Here is a 17,500-nt window from a genome sequence, read left to right on the forward strand (position 1 = left end):
AAAAGCGTCTTAATGACTTGGTTTATGTAAAATATAACCAAGCACTTAAAGAGCGTTAAACTCTATAGGACCAACTTGATCCGATTTCTTTGGATCATATTGATGAAAGTAATGAATGGTTGATTGGAACACTCGAAGAAGAAAATGAGTTTGTTTTTTATGATGATGACCTCACATGGGGAGATGTAGTCGAGGCTAGTGGTGTTGGAGAGCCCATAAGGCAAACTAGATCTACATTAGCAAGATCTAAAGGAAAGTCACTTGCTACTCCCACTCCCACAACTTCTAGAGTTCGAAAATCAATTCCAGTGGTGGTTAGTGATGATGATGATGACACCAAACAAGAAGAATTGGAAAAGGAAGACTGTGAGAACGACCAAGATGAAGGGAATTTAGATTTAGATAAGGATGATGATCTTTGATTACTTATATTTACTTTTGTTCTATTCTAGACTCTAGTCTTTCTTAATGTTGCTTGTCTTTATTTGAAACTAAACTTATAGAATTTGGTTGTTTTATGTAACTTGTTGACATTTACTATGACACTATTTTGGTATTGATTTTTTAAAGGTTTACTATATAAATTTATGCACTATATATATACTTTTTATTTATTTACTAAGGTGTACCTCGCTTCACCCGGGCGTCGTCTTTGTATCGCCTCTTGCCTCAAGGCGATCAAAGGGCATGTCGCCTTGTGGTGCGCCTTACGCCTCGAAAACACTGCTAGACAAGGAATTCTCCACATTTCCACAACGATATGATATTGTCCGCTTTTAGGCATAATTCTCACAACTTTGCTTTTAGAATCACTCAAAATGCCTCATACCAACAGAGATGTTGTCCCTCAGATATATACCAACGATCTTCTCTTATCTAGCCAATATGGAACTTTAGTTGCATTCCCAACAGCTATCACTCAAGGGAGTTCATATGAATGATAGTATATTTTATAAAGTGTAACATGCAATCATGATATGAAGCACTTAATTACAACTGAAGGTGTTGAAAAGTGAATGTATGCAATATACTCTTAGATATACGATGATCGTGGGTTATGGTGCTTCTGCCAATCATTTCATTGAGAATTGTCCATTATGGTAAAACTGATAAGTCCCAATAGAAGCGAGAATAATTGTTTAATAAGGATTTTTTGGTATGTAGTTATGGTACTAGGTTGAGGTGACCAAACACATTGATGCAGATGCAAATGTGCACCTTAGCTTGCTTAGTTATTGTTTAAGTAACATGTTGTCTTAATTGTCATGCAATGGTGGTATAAGACAGTGCAATTATCATCTCGAGACACAATACATGTTACTTCGTTCAAATAGAGGTAACTTAAATTGAGCATTCAGTGGTTTGCCATATATAGATTATATGCTCATTTGACATCATCTATACTATATATAAAAGGGGTTGTAAGGAAAAAAAATTTCTCCTTATTTCGCTCTTTTAATTTAAACATTTTTATAGTTATTTTGGGGTAATTATGTCGTTTAAATATAGAATTTTCTCTCTCATTCTCTCGGTCTCTTTTTCCCACACACCACTCCCTCCCATTTAGCTCTTTTTTTTCTTTTTTCTTTTTTTTTTCCTCTTAATTCCACTTTATTTTTTATTATTTAATCATGTCAAATGTTGGAATGTAAAGAGTAAGAATATGTATAGTATTGTCTCTTTGTTTGTATGAATTAATTTAGAGAATTATAACTTATTTTTAATTATAATTAATAAGTAATTTCAAAAGTTTTATAATTATTTATTTTCTACAACTATATAAAGAGTTTTTCCTAACTTTTTATCTCAACTTTTTTCTCACCAAAACTCTGAGCATTCTTTATCCTTCGGTATGTTTTCCTTCTTTTGTCAATGTTTGGTGTTTTCTTATATTTTAATTAGATTGTTTGATCTAATGTTTAATTTTTAGTTTTTCTTTCAATGCAATATTGAGTTTTTGTGACGCTCATGAACAGTAAAATACTGTTGAAAATTATTAGAAAACGTCACGAAAAGTAAAAAAAACGCGTTTTTGGCGGGAAAAAATGAAGATTTCCTGATTTTTGACTTTTCGTGACGATTAAAAAACGTCACGAAAAGTTTGGCAAAAAGTTTGTTTTTCATGACGTTTAAAAAACGTCAAAAAAGGGTGAGGCGCGTTTTTGGCGGGCAAAGACGGAGTGTTCTGAATTTTTGACTTTTCATGACTTCTAATCGTCACAAAAAGTTGAAAGAAAACACGTTTTTCCATGATGTTTTTATAAATGTCACAAAATGAAGAGGCGCGTTTTTGGCGGGAAAAGACGGAGTCCTTTAGATTTCTAGCTTTGTCATGATGTTTGAAAAACGTCACGAAAAGTTATTTTTCGTGATGTTTAAGAATCGTTACAAAAAGATGAGGCTCATTTTTGCGGGAAACCCATATTGTTTTTGCTTTTTGTGACATTTAAAAAACATCACAAAAATTTGGAAATCTAAACTTATTGTGATATTTAAGAAACTTCATGAAAATATGAGGCTCGTTTTTTGCGAGAAAACTGGATGTTTTTGCTTTTCGTGAGTTGAAAAACTATATTTTTAGTGATGAGACGTCACGAAAGAGTCATAAAATTTCGAGATTTTATTAAACTTAAAAAACATCACAAAAGGTTTTACACATATGTTTTCCATTTCGATCTTTCTGTTTATGGATGAAGTGATTTTGTCTTATGTTCTCTGGTTATTATGAATTTTTGTTGGTTTGTTCAGCTTCAAATGAGTCTCATGTATTTATCCCACTTGTACTGTCACATGTTTTAAGTTAAAATTACTATTTCATGAAGAATTTGACCAAGCCTGTGAAGGTCAGTAACGACGAACTGACTCTATGGACAAGCTGAGACAAATGCAAGTGAAAGATATAGTTTTACGTACCCAAAAATGAGGTAGGAGGTCTCATTTTATAGGTTGGCTTCCGATAGAACCTTAGACAGTTTTCACGAGCACGAATGAATGAGAGACGACATCCTTACTCCCACATCACACCATTATCATCTATACTCTATATAGAATTCTCTCTCTCTAATATATATTTTCAAATTTCTAACTTTTTAAAAACAAAAAATTAAAAGTAATTACCAAGACAGATATTTATAGATGCAGATTTTTTATACTTTATGATGATTTTTTAATATCATAAAAGGTCATAAAATTTCGAGATTTCATGAAACTTAAAAACATCAATATGTGTCTCGGCCATCTCCAGTAGTTCGCCTCGATCTCCACGAAGATCCAAGTTATCGTCACTTACATGTGTGAGTTAGGTGTGAGTCATTATGATGACTCATCACTGCTGAGCTATCAAGATACATTGAGTTGAGTTATTTAGTTTTAATTTTGTTCTGGTTCGTTTATGTAAATTAAATTTCTAGATTTTGAGAAAATATTTAAATAATAAAATTTGATATGATTAATAACTACAGACAATGGAAAATCTACTTTTTACTCTGTAATTTTATCTATATATTTGAATATACTAAAATGATTGATAATTTTTTTCCTTCAATCCAAAAATATTTAATTAAGACTTAGAAATTGAAAATATTGAGGGAAAAATTAGTAATTTTGTTTGAATTTATAAATTAGAAAAAAAAGAAGAAAGAAATAGGAAATTAAAACCCTATCTTTCTTTCTCTCTCCCCTGTGTTTTCATCCCAATTTCTCTCCCCATTCGACTACCTTCTCCCTCATTTCTCTCCCCTTTCACTAGCCATCACCATCTCGCTCACTCTCGTTACTCAACCTACGCCTCGCACCGACAGTGGCAACAACCTACTATTGCAAGATGTGCGGCCGCACGGCTTCTGGCTCACTCGGTTGGATCTCTCTTATTCTTCTCTCAGTTTGAGGTATTATGTTGCTTTTTTATTTTTAGTTGCAATTTTTGGGGATTTTTATGTTTTCCATTTCTGATAGACCTAAGATCTTTGATGGGTTTGAGGAATTTTTTGAATCTCGCTTAGTTGTTCCGTTTTCTAAGTTTCTGAGCTGGTTCTTGCTTTAGCAAACATGATGTAAGATAGAGATAGTAGGTGAAAAAACAACTTCTCACAATTTTTGTTCAAAACCCATTTTCGGATTTTTGGGAATTTTTTGAGGTTTGTGAGGTCATTATCGGTGATGTATTCCAAAATTATATTTTTGTGGATATGGATGCCTTGTCGGATATGTTAGAAGACTTAGAGGATTTAGATTTTAAATGAGAATGATGGAGCCCCAAGGATTTTAAATCATAATCCAATCATTTACAGGTGGTCAAATAAAAAAGTGCCCTCAAGGTGTTCGACGAAAAGCCCGTGAGACAATCGAAGGTACAACTATATCCTTGTGCTTGTTGGAGAAGTTGTCTTGTTTGGTGAGATTAGTCTAAAGCATGTCCAGTCACCAGCTCTAGCTCCTAGATATTTGGTTGTCCTACAATGTCATTTAGTTGATGACAAAACTCTTTAAGAAAAAATGATTTTTATTATGATTTACAGATTGATAATTAAGATGGTTTATATATTCTAAATTCAATGACTATTGTAAATGTTATAAAAAGCCGTATAATAATAGGGAAGTTGGCACCTCTAGTTAGTTTGTAATTTGTATTCTATACTTTCAATTGAGTAGGTTTGCTGCAAATGTTTCACTGATATTTTCTTTTGGTTTTGGTCCAGTCATAACCCATTGGTTATTTTTCGTTGCATCTTTGTTCTCCATATCTCCTTATACTCCCCTAAGATTATTAAATGCAGTCTGGATCTTTATGCTAAATTAATACGTAAACATTCATTGGTGATCTTTATTTCCTAACAAGTTTTGATTTTTTAATTCTGACAACATAAGTTGATTTATATCTCATGCATTTCTTCAATGGAATTTTTAAATTTATTTATTGGTACACTGAGATTGATCTCCATTTGGTCGACAATAACTTCTGTTTGCCCAAATATCATGCTCAATAGGAACATGTTTTTGCTAATACCTTGTCTGCAAATTTTTTCTACTTCAATTTGATGGTTTCATTGATTTGGATACGCTGCAACTTCTAGCAGATGGAAGATGCTATACATCCATTGTAAGTTTTTTTCTCCTTCAAGTAATCTGAATGTAAATGATAAACGATTTGGTTAAATCTTCAATGTTTCAAGTGTTTTGTGTTCTTTAGTGAATTGAGATCTGGAAGCATTTAAACTGAATCTCTACAAATTTCTTCACAGATTTATAATAAGAATTGAGTAAACGCAGCATGACTGGAGGAAGATAATTCGTGTCAAGAATTTGTTGTAGTGTGTAAAGATGATTGCGAAGACAAGTGAGCTTCCATCTCATAACTAAAAAGAAAAGTAGTTATGTGGCCTATGGTCAACAATGTTTTATTGATGCTTTAATTTTTTATTTGTTTTTTACGAGAGTTCCATGATCTTTGGACATTAAAGGCAACATGTTTCAAGGGTACTCTCATATATCTTTTTCTCTCAAGTTTTGCATTATTTTTCTTTAGACCACCGCTTATCTACAATCTTTTTATAATTTACTGTTAATTTAAGCAATACTATGTTTGTGTTGGATGAGACCCATGCTTACTTTTGCATTTAATTTGTTTATTTTATTTGTAGTTGAGTTTGAGTTTAGTGACTTATTAATATATTTTACAAATAAGTTTCAAAAATAATAATCTTAATAAAAAAAACGTCTCACCTTTGAGCAAATAGTGAGGTCGAAATCATCAACCATTCAATAATCCACGAAAGGTTTAAATACCAGTTTAAACCATGTAATTTTGACTTTTATTTATTTTGGTTTTTTACTTTCAAAACGTTTATTTTGGTCATTGTACTTTCACCTTTGTACCAATAAAGGTTAGATTCAGGCTTGTCGAGTTTTGGGGTACGGTTGATGCTAGGGATGTTCACGGGTTGGGTTAGGTCGGGTTAGGGAAGTTTTTTGGACCAACCCAAATTTTTGGGTTAATCATATCAGGGAACCGACAGAACTGAACAAAATAGCCAACCCAACCCAACCCAACCCAAAATTTTCGGGTTGGGTTGGGTTGGGTCACCGGGTTCCTCTTAATTTCAAATTCTAGATCCAAATAAACAAATCAAGGGCAAAGTTTCATATCAAAACAAATCTTTCTTTTTTTAGAAATAAATCAAAACAAATCAAGAGCATTACAATTTACAAGTTCGAGATCCAAACAAATCAAGGGCAAAATTTTAAATCAAGGGCAAAATTTTAAATCAAAACAAATTAAGCATTACAAGTTCCAATCTATAACAAATCAATTGCTCTTAATTTCAAATTACAGATCTAAACAAACAGAAGGAAGAAGGGAGAGAAAAACTACTCAGACATTTATAAAAAAAAATCCCAACTTTTACATTCAAACAATAGTTACAAAAGCTACTGAGACAAAGAGATGGCGGCAATCAACGACAGACGACGGCGACTACCGACATACGACAGCGACAGGCGATGATCTCTGGCGTAGGATGACGGACGACGACCTACAGCAATAGGATCTGTGGGAGGAGGAGGGGAGAAGAGGCGCACAATGGAAAGAGGGGAAGTGAAGGGAGGCGCACAAATTTGAGAGGAAACCCTAAAACATAAATAAATAAATAAACATATATATATAAAATAATAATAATAATAATAATAATAATAATAATCATAATAATTAAAAAGGTATAATTTTGGTTCGGTTCGAATTTTTGTTGATCGAACCCAGAACAGAACCGAATGATTCTGTTCACCTAAAATTTAACCCAATCCAACCTAGTTCTTTATCTAACCTAACCCAACCCTTACGGTTCGGGTTGGGTTGCTCAGGTTCTTCTGGTTGTCGATTATTTTGAACACCCCTAGTTGCTGTCGAGTAGTTAGAAAAGTTGAGACTACCTTATTGGTTTTTACCTCTTGCATTGTTAGTTTGCTGCTTTTGTGGAATAGGGTGGAAGTGGCCCTTTGACAAAATTATTTGTGTTCGATAAATGTCTCTTTTAAGTGCAAATTTTTATAGGTACTTCAATTTTGATTTCAACTTCTTAACAGTTTTTCACATGCTCCTCCTTGTTTTGGTCTTTGCTAGATACTTATGATTTCAGACCTTTAATCGTGGGCTTTTGGTTTTTTAGGTTTTTGAGATTGAATTAGGAGTTGGACCTTATAATATTCATTTATAATATGTCAAAAGTGATTGATTTGTATTGTTTAATTTTTTTTTACTGTTAGATGTAATTGAGTTGAAATCGATTAAATTAGACAACAACAAAGCATTTTTTTTGTTTTTTTCTTCACGCTTGATTTGTCAGGCTAAGAACGCTTTTCACAAATAAATTATTTAATAATGCTCTTCTTCTATAACCGTTTTGCAGGTTTGGGACAAGCATAATCTTCTTCAAGAACAAGATGAAAAAATAGCAACTTGCATGGTACAGTTTGTGTAGAAGTCCTACATTTCTTCCTTTCTTATTGTCCATTGATTTTACATTTTGCTTACATATAATAATGGATAAATTTGAAGCTTAGATAGTTTGTGAAGCATTCAAATTATGAACAATTTGGTGAATTTACGTTTTGGTTTCGTGAAGCAAAGTTGCTCTAACAATGGATAAATTTGACTTAAAGAATCATTTGTGTTTGCTGTCAGGTTTTAATCGTGCTTGTTTTGTTGGGATCTTTGTTTGATCGTTATGTTGGTTATTCTTATCAGATTATTGAGTAAGTTGATAAAGAAAACTATGATGTAGTGTTGTAGAAGATTAATGTACGTTTTCAATAATTGTGATACTTGTTTAATTCTAATATTTTATGATATATTACTAACAGATGTAGAAGAAGTGTACGTAGGTTGATTTTTGTCTAATTAATTTTGTTCTGTTGGGATTTGTATTTGCAAAGATTACTATTGTGATAGGCTCCTAGTGCGTTTTTTTAAGAATGTTAATTGAATTTTTTCTTGTACAATGTCAAATCTATAATTATCTTCACGATCCTTTCCACTTTTTAATAGATAGACTCTTTCTTTTAACTTTCTTCCCTTATCTATCTTTGGTTATTCATTTATCTAACTTGGGTAATATTTTTTTCATTAGATCTTTCCGAACCCAAAGAAGTCGACAATTAGGGATGCAACTAATTGATGGATGAGTTTCTTTGTTGAGGTTGGTGTGTGAGACTTGTTTAATTCTGTAATTTGTATTTGTAGAAATTTGAAAATGTTTAATATAATGTACTAGCAAGTCCGAGAATACTTTTGTTATCTAAATTAATGTATTTGCGATTTCGATCGACAATTTAATTATATGATATTTAAATATTACGCGACGTCTGCAAGCAAAATCAAATACATTATCTGTGATTTTTTTTATCGTCACAAAATAAAATAATTCGTCACGTTTTTAAATCGTCACAAAAGTGTTTTGTGATGATTTTTAAGCATCATGAAATCTTTTTTCCGTGACGTTTAAAAAACGCCACGAAAGGATGTCACGTGACCTTTTCTTGCTACTTAAAGTCTTTTTGTGACGTTGTGTAACCGTCACAAAATCAAATGTCGTCATGGTTACTCATTTACGGTGACGTTTTTTAAACGTCACGAAAAGTCTTAATCGTGTTTTTCATGAAGTTTAAAGAACGTCGTGGAAGCTTATATTTTGCATGACAGACTTTAACCATCACGTGTGCTAATTTTCGTGACGTTTTTTAAACGTCACGTATATCTTTCGTGATGGGCAAATAGGTGACAACGTCACAAACGTTACGAAATCTTTTTTCATGACGTTTAGAAAACATTACGAAAAACCGAATTTCTACTAGTGGTAATTTATTCAAAAAAACTTATACAAGATTGACATACTTGCCTTTTTTCCCCTTCTATGTCATTCTCTTTTTTAATGACTCAAATCAAAAATCAAAACGAAATTTTATTTTCTTTTATGCATCCTAATGTTTAGGAACAAGAAATGATGAAAAATACCTGAATATGTGTTTTCTTTTCCAAAAAAAAAAAGTAATCGATGAATATGTGTTAAGTTGTTTATTCTTGCTTGTTATGTTCTATTTATGAGAAATTTTCAAGTAATCGACACTTCTCAATTTTTTTTAGTCATATAAATCGAATCAGTGAGTGATAGGGATGGCAAAAATATCCGCGGGACCCAATCCCCGCGGCTACCCGCCCCGATCGGGTCGAGGTTCCCCAGTTTGACCGGGGACAACCGGGGATCCGAATCGAGTTCCCCGACGGGGACTGGGTGGGGACAGGGATCGGTCCCCCCACCTCGTCCCCGTCCCCAACCCCGCCCCGTTTAATTTTTTATATAATAATATTAATGTATATTAATTTTATAAATACTTTCTAATTCTTTTTAAAAAAGAATAACTGAAGCTAACACGTCATTTAGCAACTTTTTGTTCACTTTTTATACTAATAATAACACAAATTAATTTATAAAATTAAAAAATTAAAAAAATATATTTATAACGGGGGAACCCGTCCCCGTTCGGAGAATCCCCGCCCCGTCCTCGCCCCCAAAATTTTGAGGACGGGGGCGGGGATGGGAATGGCCCTCTCGGCCCCGCCCGTTGCCATCCCTAGTGAGTGATGAGAATTATTGAGAAGTCGATTTTATGAGATAAATATGAAAATACAAAAAAACTTAGTGAGGTAAATGTTGAGATATAAAAGAGCCCAATTATATTATAAATTTTAACTATTTAATTAATTTTTACGTTTTTATACTTTAAAATAAAACTTTGAAGTTTCATGTGCACCGCACGTATTTCATACTAGTCATATGAAAACCCTCTAGTAAATTGAAATAAGGAACTCTTAATTACGATATATAAACTCCTAATTCACAAATACTAAAACCTTAAAATCAATTCGATTTCAACTCGAAGGTGTTGGTTAGACACGGATCACCTTAAGGTCAAAACTTTCAAGACGGGGAATAAGTTTCTTGGCCCGAGAGTCGATTGATCAATTCTACTTGAATGTTCTTGGCGAGCAATTCATGACATGAAATTGCAAAAGAGTTGAAGAAACTCTTTGAAGAGGAAAAAATTCAAAGGCTAAAATTCGTTCATCAAATTTAATCCGTCAAAACAATGCAAGACTTTAGATAGTCTCCCAACTAAACCTTAAAGACAAAAACTAACATACCCCTACTTAATATGTACTAAAAACAAATAACATTGAGAAACAATGAAATTACAAGAAAAAAATTCAGCGGTTCGTGTTATATTCCCTTTATCCTAGACGTCATATAAGGTACATGTTGGTGAGCTGAAGATCTAACGCTTGATTCTTTTTTTAGTATAACAGATGGAAGATTGAACATCTAACCTCTAAAGAAGAACAAAATATCTTACTATTAAACTATGTTCATGTTGGCTAAACTAGAGAGATGTTTGATTATGTCTAAGGGTCGATGTATAAAATGACCCAGCTAAGTTGATTGTCAGTTTTCTTCAAACACATGACCAAAGCTAATTTGAACCATCAGTTACTAAATTAAATGTAATATTTTTTTTTGAAAATATTAAAGGTAATATTTAAGAATATATAGTTAGTACCTTTTTCATGTAACTTATTCTATACCTGTGGAGTAGAACAATTCCAGATTTTTAATGAAGTAACCTAGCTGAGAATTAATTTGTTAAATAGTTTAATTAATTAACTTTAGATTAATTAGCTCACAATTTACCGGTCTAAAGTCTCTTTGCTAGCTCGTAAAGAATCATTTGTGGTTCAATAACTTGACAAAAGTTTATTTATTTATTTTTAGTACAATATGTGAGGGTAAGGGATCGAACTTACAACTTATTGGTTGGAGATATATGTCAATTACCGCTAAGCTATGTTCGCTTTGACAACTTGACAAAAGTTGAAACATCTAAATTTATGTTTAATATAGTTGATTAGATCCGTTAAATAAAATATACAAGAAAAAAAGAAATTGTTAGATCTGTACCATAAAATATTTACCATTACATATTTTGTAGTAAAATATTTACAATTATTATTGTGTTTTTTTTGTTCAACAACTTATGTCTTTACCTTTTATCATACAGTCGCCGAATACCTAAATGTACTCTACTAACTTTTTCTTTTTTAGTACAACAATATGATGATAAGAGATTGAACTTCTCACCTCTAAAATAGGAGTAAGATGTCTTAACCACTGATCAATTATGTTCATATTGACAATTTTACTGATTTTTTAGACGTGCGATATGTAATTAAATATTTATTCTACAAGGTATACACAGGTAGATACCCAACGGAAAAAGGGCTGCTGTAGGAATGACCAAAATAAATAATGTGTTTTAAAAAATGTCAAACATATCAGATATTGTACAAATGACCCAGTGTCATTCTTTTTTAGAATGTTAAATAATATTTTAGACAAATATACCCCTTAATAAATTAGGTACATGTATTTAATTTTAGGGATTTATTTTATACAACTACTTGCAAAAACAACATACCATAATTGGGGAATCAACCATAACTAATAACAATGAAAAATGAAATTTAAACAACGAAAATCTAATTTAAAGATTGATGCTCTTTATTTTGAAATAAAGTTTTGAGAGGAGAAAAATAAAAAATTATTAAAAATTTGTTAATGTAGATTTTGGAATTTAATAGTTTTTTATAACCTTCAAAATTTAAAATCTAAATGTTCAAACTCCTAGTGGAGGGGTAAATATGTTTACTGGGTCCAAATCTTGTCCAACTTTGTGGGTTGTATACATCTCTAAAGGATAATGTGTGATAAATATACACATATACTTAGGGGTGTAAATATCCCGATTTGGTTCGGTTTTCGGATAGGGGGCTTTTTTTTTTCTTTTAAATGACACTACCTACCTACCTACCTACTTACTTACTTAATTCCAAGTAGTAAAAAAAAAAAAAAAAACTATGGATTTGTGATCGCCTCAAATTATTTTCAACAAAACCTATATACTTTTGCATCGAAAGGTAAAAGTTAACGTTCACATGTACTTTTGAAGCTTAAAAGTAATGCTTAGAAATTCTATCATTTTAACTAATTAAAACATTCCAATATTGACATTTACAAAATTCTAACAAAAAAAATACTAAATCTTTTCAAGTCTATTGTCATTCGCTGAATCTTGATTTCCATCACTAGACTTTAAAACTCTACAAAAGAAACAATAACTATTAATTAATATTTTACGTAAAATAAAATTCATGTAAATGAAATATAGATGAACAAAATTTTTAGAGTAGAAGTTAGAACCACATAATCAAATTTCGAGTTTTTAAAGGTAGCTTCCATCTCCTTATATATGCTTAAGTACTAAATAAGAAAGAAAAACAATTAGTTCATTAAGGCTCATAATAGAATAAACAAATTTTCAAATAAATATTATAATGACACTACTTCTTACCTTGGTCAATTTCTTCTACTCCATCAATTTCTCACTCATATCATCAAGAGGTTTTGATTGAAGTTAATTTTTTGCACAAATGAGTGCCTCCGCAGTTTGAGAAGTTAATGAGCTCCTAAAAGAATCCAACACCTGTCCTCCAATACTAAAAGCTGACTCAGATAGAACAGTCGATATAAAAATGTTGTAGATGTCCCTAGCTACTTGACTAATAATCTTATATCCATTAGATTTTACCTTCCACCAGTTTAATAAATCAAAATCATCAACTTCAGCACAAGCCTCATCTAGATAACGAGTCACCTCTGTTTTTCCATCATCTGGATCTGTTTTCTTACTTTGTTTATATCTATCGTGAACAGAAGCACGTACCTTATAAATTCCAATTCCACTAGATGTACTAGAAGAGATAGATGATATTTCACTTTGACAAGTCGATACCTCTATGGGTGTGGATGATTGTGTTTGAGAAAGGTGTTCCTTTAGCATTGACATTCGTGTATAATAGTCATCCCACAATCGACGTAATGCTGCTTAGCTTCAACCTTATTTGTCCACAAAATTGCATTTTCTTCCTCCAAAAATTCATGAAAGCAATAACTCACATAATTTAACTTATATCTAGGGGCAAAAACAACTGCAACATATAACAATAAGTTCATATTCTCACTTGTAGTTACACTCCAATACTTGTTAAATTCTGCTTGCATGCTTGATGTCATTTTACTCAACAAGACATTTTCATACAAAGAGTATTCACGAATTGTTTTCTGAACCAAACACATTTCATGAAAAAATATGTTCAAAGTCACAGACATTGATGCAGAAAACTTTAGGGTAACATCTGAAAATATTTTCAAGAACCCTACAAATACTCTAGCATTATCCCAATCTTCATTAGTAGGTCCGTCACCTTCTGTAATATAATTTGGGTCATGATCCTTTAATCTTTCAAAAGTCTTTTGGAATTGAATTGCTTCATCTAACATAGTGAAGGTTTAATTCCATCGTGTTGGGACATCCATAGTCAGACAACTTTTTGTTGAAATGCTATCTTCTTTAGCAAGATCTTTAAATATTTGCAATCTCAAAGGAGATGACCTACATACTTCACAATATTTCTAATACGAATGATAGAAAGATGCAAATTCTTTAAATCATCACCGACAATCCTTTAAAGCATCACCGACAATAGAAAGATGCAAATCCTCTAATACCAACATGTTTCTTTCCTTTAACTTTCTAATCCAATAAGTCATTGCTCCATCATTTGAGCTAGCATTATCAACAGTCACAATAAAAATTTTGTCAGTGTCTCAACTTTGCAAGCATTTTTCAATTGCTCTTCCTATTGTATCTCCCTTGTGATTAGCTATTTGACAAAAGTTTAAAATTCTTTTGTGTAAATTCGAATCACCATCAATGAAATGAGTTGTTATAACCATATAGTTAATATTTTGAATGCAAGTCCAAGTATTAGTCGTTAAACAAACTCGTTGACCACTTCTACTTAGAGCACTTTTCAACTTCTTTTTCTCAATCATGTACAATTGAAAACAATCCTTTGCAATAGTGATTCGGGATGAAATTACAAACTTAGGATTCAATACCTTGCAAAATTTATTAAATCCTTCGCTTTCAACAAACTTAAACGGTAATTCATCCAATATGACCATACAAGCAAGCATCGTCCTACAATTCTCTTGAGTAAACGATGTAGCTACCAAATTAGTCTCAGAATCCCCTCCTACTTCAACATAATCCTCTGTATACTTCTTACATTTCTCTAGGTGCTTTTTCAAATTTGTTGTCTCATTTATTTTAGAATCACATGCATATGTAGTTCCACAATATTTACAAGCAGCCCTAGGAAATTCAAGATCGCATCCCTCTACGCTAACAAAATGTTCCCATACATCTGAACCTTTAGAGCGTTTTCTTTTACCAAGCAACCCTACTTTACTACTGGCAGCAAGGTTAGAGTTGTCAAGTTCAACTAATGGAACACTCTGACTAGAATTACTTGTTTTAGAAAAATCAGATGAAGTCATCATGTGAATTAATAAGATAAAATTAGACCTCCTAAATAAAAACAAACAAAAAAGTTCAAGAAACTCAACTAAAAAACTAAGAACATAATCATTAAACACAGAAAAACATTGGAATCATTAAACTTAAAACTAAAAACAAAATCATTAGTACTCCACGTTTCCTCAAGAAAATGCACATTAACATCGTCGAATCTCATCGAGTAAACATCCAAAATAAATACAACATCAAAATAAACCAGTTCGAAGCAAAGACGATGGAATGTTAGAAATTGGAATCCAACCCGTTCACACAAAGTATGGTTGGCCTTCAAACACACCCCTTTTCAACTGTCGATGAGACTTAATTTCGAGCACAAAGTTGAGTTGATGAAGAGCTCATACTCTGTTGACCAATCATAAGAGTAAAATGGATTGGAAAAGATAGAAAAGAGAAGCAAATGTAAGAAATGAAAAAGACAATACAACCATCTCTCGACTTAGATTAAGTTTTGAAGCAATGAAAAAGACAATACAGACAATACAACAATTCTAAAGCAACTAATACTTTTCCAATAGGCTACTTTCATTCTAAAGCAAAAATAACAAATGAGTTTCTTAGTATTATAATTTTCAGTACAACAATTATAATTATAATTTTTGAACAACAAGCAGGGTCAAAGAAAACTCTCTATTTTAGGTTCTTTTTGTCTTCCTTGTTTCAGGCATCTCCTCTCTCCCCACGAGTGGTAAAAATGTGCATGAAAACAGAAACCCACTTCAATAATGACTCAGACTGGAGAAAGTGTTTTTATTTCAATGTTAAAGATGGACATCACTTCCGAAAACACTTCCCTCAGGTTCAAGTTCAAAACTATTACTCAACAGAGTTAGTCAGGAAACCCATGGAATCATATTTCATAAGACCCACGAATCAGAATCCAAATTTCTCGAACAATCCCTCGTTTCCGCAAAAACCGAAATACGAACAACCAAAGGGTAGCAAAGAGACCCCACAGAAATGACAAATTTCCAAGTATAATAACAGTAAACACAATAAAATTGGCAGCAGCAAGGGCTGGAATAAAAAGAGAAGAACATGGGTTTGTATACAATACGTACCACAGATAAAAAGACAAGAACATGGGTTTTGGCGAGGTGAGAGTTGAATCGAGACGAAGGGTCGTTCACAGAGAGCGTCGCCGCTGTAGATGGCCGCCGGAGATGGCCACCCACAGAAAGAGAGAGAGAGGGGGGGGGGGGGGGGGTCGTGGACTTATTGCGAATTGCGAATTGAGAGAGTTGAGAGATGGCACTAGAATAGGTTTCAAAAGGGACAAACTATGAAACTAGGTTTAAAAGCAAGCGAACCAAACCGAACCGACAATTTTCGGTTCGATTTGGTCTGATCTATATGGACATGTTACCAAAATCGAATCGAACCAACTTGAATTGGTTCAGTCCGGGTCAGTTTTTCAGGTCGGTTTGGTTCCTTTCACCCTGACATATACTGAAAGTATAAAGTATTAATGAATGTATCTAAGATACCTGGGTTCTTCTCAATCAAATTTGTTGCGAATGATGGATTGAGGGTATATGACTGAAAACTTCCTTTTAAAGCTATGAAGTAAACTGCCCTTCTTCAATTCCTCCTTACTTTGGAAAGCACAATTTGTTTCTAGTGAAAATTTTAGAATTAATTGAAGGGATCAAATCTCAAGCGGAAGCGGTTGAACGCTTATGATTCAGCTCGGATTAGAAAAGGAACGATACCGGTTTAAAAAAAATAGAACATTTCTATTTAAAAAGAGGTTAAGCTTCACGGGAGGAAGAAAATAACTTACGTTTGTAGACCGTTGACGAGAACTTCTTCCTCGAATCCGGTTTTTGTTTGACACGAACAAATGTTCCCGTGCGCACTAACCAAGTGTTCTAGTACCCAAGTAATGACACCACCACGAAGTTACCTCATTTTTCTTTGGGATTAAGAACCCGGATTGTGGGATCCTACTACTTGGAAAAAAGGGGAAAAAACACACGATATATGAGTCCGTTTTTCTTTTGAGAGAGAGAAGGCTCCTTGGTTTTAAGGGAAATTAAAATTCCAACTAAAATTAGGGACCAAAACATAGTGATTGTTTGTGTTTTGTAGGCATGAGGAAGAGAAAGACTTCTCACCCTCCACCTCACCACTTCCTAGCAAAAATGGTGAATGTTTAACACACACGTGTGTATTTATTTATTTATTTATTTTAACTATATTTAATTTAATTTAATAAATAAATTAATTAATTAATTAAATTAAAACCATTTTAATTTAATTAATAATTACTTAAATCTTATTTAATTAATTAATTAAATATAATTTAATTAAACCAATAAATATTTGAATCATATTCAAATATACATTTCCCCTCGTAACCTATTAATCTAATTCACATTAAACTTTAATCTATAGTATTTAATATGAAATCAATTCACATTAAACTTTAACATATAGTTTTAATATGAATCATATTCACATTATTCTCTCTCATAATATATAGTTTCATAATGTATCATCATACATTATATTAAATTGTGTCATACACAATTAACTCAAATTCTCTTTAATTAAATTTTCAAATTCCTTCCAAGATTTAATGTTTTTAATTACCTTTTACGAGCTAGCAAGGGGACCTAATGAACCTATAGATCAGAAGCTCAAACCTTACGAGATTAATTGGTTAAACTCATTAACCACCTTAATCAACATATTTAACTACGGGTTACTCCACTAAAAACCCGCTGCTGAACTCTTCTCACTATAGAATATTTCTGTGTCCACAGATATCGACATAGAAGTATTTTGCACTAGTGTCAATGTTAGTATCTACAATGGTTTGCACTAGTGTAGCACTTCCAATTTTAAGGTCAATGTCGATATCTACAGTGGTCTGCAGCGGTGTCGTGCTTTCATTCTTGGGATCAATATCAATACTTACAATGATCTGCAGTGGTGTCGCACTTTCATTTATAGG

At 32.5% G+C, this 17,500-nt stretch overlaps 1 long non-coding RNA gene and 1 pseudogene across 26 annotated transcripts; one reads left to right on the plus strand and one right to left on the minus strand.

Moving 5' to 3' along the window:
* Nucleotides 1-3,634: 3,634 nt before the first annotated feature.
* LOC111021685 (uncharacterized) lies at nt 3,635-8,352 on the plus strand. 25 transcript variants are annotated; one of them, XR_015790435.1, is made up of 8 exons: nt 3,641-3,887; nt 4,290-4,349; nt 5,076-5,098; nt 5,241-5,335; nt 5,436-5,475; nt 7,401-7,457; nt 7,676-7,746; nt 8,121-8,352. It is a non-coding gene; the product is annotated as an uncharacterized LOC111021685 (long non-coding RNA). The 25 variants fall into 25 exon arrangements; XR_015790436.1 differs by lacking the exon at nt 7,676-7,746 and having other exon boundaries at nt 4,986-5,098; XR_015790439.1 differs by lacking the exon at nt 7,676-7,746 and having other exon boundaries at nt 5,073-5,098.
* Nucleotides 8,353-12,014: 3,662 nt separating this feature from the next.
* LOC148211725 (uncharacterized) lies at nt 12,015-15,781 on the minus strand (annotated as a pseudogene). Its single transcript, XR_015790122.1, has 4 exons — nt 15,603-15,781; nt 12,454-14,886; nt 12,303-12,362; nt 12,015-12,202 (listed from the first exon to the last, which is right to left on the minus strand). The product of XR_015790122.1 is annotated as an uncharacterized LOC148211725 (transcript).
* Between the last annotated feature and the right edge of the window lie 1,719 nt (nt 15,782-17,500).

The sequence above is a fragment of the Momordica charantia genome (assembly GCF_013281855.1).
Source record: "Momordica charantia cultivar OHB3-1 chromosome 4 unlocalized genomic scaffold, Mcharantia_2.0 BLBB01000004.1, whole genome shotgun sequence".
Classification (NCBI taxonomy): Eukaryota; Viridiplantae; Streptophyta; class Magnoliopsida; order Cucurbitales; family Cucurbitaceae; genus Momordica; species Momordica charantia.